At 42.1% G+C, this 4,226-nt stretch overlaps 1 non-coding gene across 1 annotated transcript; it reads right to left on the bottom strand.

Moving 5' to 3' along the window:
• Window positions 1-1,188: 1,188 nt before the first annotated feature.
• On the bottom strand, window positions 1,189-1,263 carry Trnap-cgg. The gene has a single exon. It is a non-coding gene; the product is annotated as a tRNA-Pro (tRNA).
• Window positions 1,264-4,226: the final 2,963 nt, after the last annotated feature.

Genomic DNA, 4,226 nt, shown 5'->3' with positions numbered 1-4,226 from the left:
ACTATAATTTTAGTATAATAAATTCTTGTCGCAGTATATATTTGCTTTCAATGAATATGGTTGCGCTTCCTAATTTTAATGAGGCTAATTATATAACATTTCGTCTGTTTATTAAATTTTCCTGTTTAAATGTAGTTGTGTTTTGTTGTTTCTTTAGCAACCTTTTTAAGTTTTTTTAAATCACTTTTTGTCGGGGTGAATTATAACAACACTTATGTGCATAATACGCTGTCACAGTAACGTTCAATCTGGTAACTGCACAATACCATAACACAACAGAATAATATGAGCAGAACCACTCTATACAGAAATTTAGACGTTGGTCTCCTGTTGGAGCCTGGGGACCTAGACGTCGCATCGTATGTTATTAATTGTGAAACACCTCTCAAAAATGGCCCTTGCGGCTGAAGAAACGCGCGCTCGTCTCCTAACAAAGCAGCAGAGGAATTAATTGTCTGTTTGACGACTTTGATGAAACCAAGTTCTGTGTGGAAAGACTGGTTCATAGATCCTAAAAGTACACTGCAAGAGAATGAGGATAACTACATATATTTAGTAATTTCACGATAGCAGGAATCAAATACAGTTTTTAATTCCTATTAAACACTCGTCAAATGTGCATATTTTCTGTTTATCAGGATATTAATGCTCGATGTTGAATGGAACTTCCAAATTGTAGCTGGCTGTTTATAGTAACAAACCTTTCACAAAATTTAAAAACTGTGGCTTATATTAAGGTGTAAATCTGAATTTCTCCAATTCGTTGAAAGTATTCTGTCGAAACAACATGTCTCTCACGTAGACTCGAAGCAGACTTGCAACTGTAGGAGAAGCAAAAGGACGGAGGAACCTTTGAGTCGGCCCTTCGTCAGTCGGCTAGTTTCTCTTATTCATTGTTAGATGCCTAACGGAACATATTCTGTTTTGTTTTGTCTTTGGCAATAAACAATGAGAGAACTCCGAATATTCATATTCGGTAACATTAGAATAAATGTTCCAGGCCACTGGATAGTTTCTTCATTCTGATTTATGTAACACATTTACCTATAAAACCGTTTGTAGTTGGTAATAAAATGCCTTTAAAATCGGAATAAAAGGAATGTAAGAATTAATGTCATATGTCTTTAATTAGTAAACCTTACAGCTTGATAACAATTTCTCTTTGAAACTTCTGGCAGATTAAAACTGTGTGCCCAACCGAGACTCGAACTCGGGACCTTTGCCTTCCGCGGGCAAGTGCTCTACCAACTGAGCTACCGAACCACGACTCTCGTCCGGTACTCACAGCTTTACTTCCGCCAGTACCTCGTCTCCTTCCTTCCAAACTTTACAGAAGCTCTCCTGCAGAGTGCTCCGCTGCAGAGTGAAAATCTCATTCTGGAAACATCCCCTAGGCTGTGGCTAAGCCATGTCTCCGCAATATCCTTTCTTTCAGGAGTGCTAGTTCTGCATGTTCGCAGGAGAGCTTCTGCAAAGTTTGGAAGGTAGGAGACGAGGTACTGGCGGAAGTAAAGCTGTGAGTACCGGACGTGAATCGTGCTTCGGTAGCTCAGTTGGTAGAGCACTTGCCCGCGAAAGGCAAAGGTCCCGAGTTCGAGTCTCGGTCGGGCACACAGTTTTAATCTGCCAGGAAGTTTCATATCAGCGCACACTCCGCTGCAGAGTGAAAATCTCGTTCTGGAATTTCTCTTTGATTTCTAGGTAGCTTTTCAACATCTCTTTTCAAAAATTAATTTACATTTACAAAATAGTATAGGAATAACGGAAAACGTATGGCACAGTTGTACATTGTGAACGTGATGTGAAATAATGACCCATTCGATGGGCGATGAACCGCTGCGTATGAGTCACTTTGATGAAAGGTGGTGCGATAATTTTAGTCTCGATTATTTTTTCTAACATTTTTCTATGCAACTGTGAATTAGCGTCTACTTTCAGAGCACATCTCACTCTTGTGCTCTGCTAGTTAAACCTCACCTGCGTCCCCTCCTCCCCCCCCCCCCCAAACCCCCCTCCACAAATGCCCTCCTCCCCTCTTGTTTCAGCATGAACAAATACCGCATTACTCCGAAAAACTTTTCTGTATATGTGTGGGTCACTTATATCACTACATAGTATCCAGGGCAATGTCGGTGACCCCTTCTCTGAACGTAACCCCTGGTACGCCGTTTCACGGAACTATCGATTCACTGAAACTGGGTCACAAACATTTATGAAGGCAATCAAACTTTCAGTTGCTTGATGGAAATCTGTTTCCAAAGCACTCTTGTTTTCATACGGCCCCATAAAACTTGTTGCCGTGAAGCGACAGCTGTGTTATCCTGTGATGAAAACGTTCTCGCACTTAGAAAGAGGTTCATGTGGAGTGGAACAATACGTGAGAGAAAGTTATGCTGCATTCGTGACAGGCTCATTTCAAACTTCTGTGCTGCTGTCTTGTAAGATATTTGCGGGCGAGATTGTGTCCAGATTTAGTTTAGCAAGTATCTGATGTGGTAGGCAAACTTCAAGGAAGTGTCACCTGAGACAGAGGTTATTTTTCATTCGAATTGCGTGACATGGCCTGACGCTATTCGGCTTTCCAGTTTTGATAATGGACGATGAATGCTGCTTTTGATGTTCCTTGATCTTTAGTCATGAGCACATTAATACTGATCTGATAGTCCTCACTCCACCAATAAATGTGGTAGTGAACTTTGATGCGTGTTTCAGTGGCCGAAGACCGTCAGTACTAACAATTTAATTTAGGTCGTGAACGAGTTATCAGCAGTGCCTCGTGAAATTTGGAGGGTACGATGAATCAACTATGGCTACTCTTCATTGTATTAGATTTCCTTAGTTTCCAAATTTCCTTCATCCTTTTAGTGTGTTGTTCCCTTTCTTCTTGAGTCCACTTTGGTCTAGTTGTTTCCTTTCTCTCCTGAAATTCTGCCTTTTGAAGTACCTTTCTGAAATGTGTTCTGTTTTCTATTGTGTCTATTGTACTTCCAGAGTTTTCATGTCCGTTTCAGTCTCTACGAACCATGCGGGCTTGAATTTGTAGCTATTGAGTAGTGTGAATATCCGCTTGGTTAGTCTCTTGTTATCCATTCTGAATATATGTCCAAAAAACTGTAGTCTCCTCTTTTTAGATCAGTTAGTTTGGTCTTAACCTGCATTCAGAATTATCGTTTTTTTAGCTGTCAGTATTTTCCTTAAGATGCTTCTTTCGACCTTCTCTAGTTTCTCAAGATCTCCATTTCTTGTTAGTTTAAGTGTTTCTGCCGCATACAGAGCTTCAGGTCGGGCCACTATTTGGTAGTGCCTTAATTTCGTGTTCCAGGACAAGAATTTTTTGTTATATTGAGGGATTTCTTGCTGTAACCGAAACACATTGCAAGGCGCCACTGGGGTAAGGATCTGGTCAATCTGTTTTGCCACTGACATCCACTGCGTATCTCTTCTCACCTTCCGAGTCCTTTCCCCTCATCTCCCCCCCCCCCCCCTCTCCCTTGGTCGTGGTGTAAAAGGAATTGCGCGCACGGAAACGGCAGGAAAGAGTTGGCCCTAACAAGTGGTTTGTTGTTTTTTGCCCTGATTGAACATTCATAATTACTAAGCAGTGATGAGAATTATCAGCTACCGTAATGAGACAAGGGTTACAGTTTACGGAAATTTTTGTTATGACTTCAACGACTGCTGAGAACAAACAAGGGGAGCATGAGTGCGTGTGACAATTTCAGGTCTTCAGAGGGACAGGACTGGAGAAGTTCTCATAAAATAGACCGAACGAACAAGAAATCGTGTCAACTGCCTGTTAATCGCGAGACTGAGGTGTTGGTGATGATTGCATCGGAAGGTTACTGAGTAAAGAGCAATAGAACCCAAAAAAGTAAAATCATGGCCGAAAGCGACAGACTGATCAATATGAACCAACGCGCCTATCATCCCACACGAATTTCGTATGCCGTGGCTCCCACACTTACATCATCTGCCGTAGTCGAGACATTTTGAGATGGCAGACAGGGTCGGGCGTTAGCATGGCGCAGCCCATCTGCTCCTAAAGTGCCTTCTCCTCTCGTGGTTAGCAGTGAACGAGACAGTTCTCTGCTCCTCTCGACGATTGTCTACTGTGGCTGCCGGAGAAGAAGTGCTTACCACGGCTCTCAGCGAGGAAATGACTGATACTTTACTCTACTGCTCTTTCTCAGTGTGACCCCGTCAAAACAGGTATTTCGACCAGTCTC

Source organism: Schistocerca piceifrons, chromosome 2, assembly GCF_021461385.2.
Source record: "Schistocerca piceifrons isolate TAMUIC-IGC-003096 chromosome 2, iqSchPice1.1, whole genome shotgun sequence".
NCBI classification, from domain to species: Eukaryota; Metazoa; Arthropoda; class Insecta; order Orthoptera; family Acrididae; genus Schistocerca; species Schistocerca piceifrons.
This window is presented reverse-complemented; position numbering and strand designations above follow the sequence as displayed.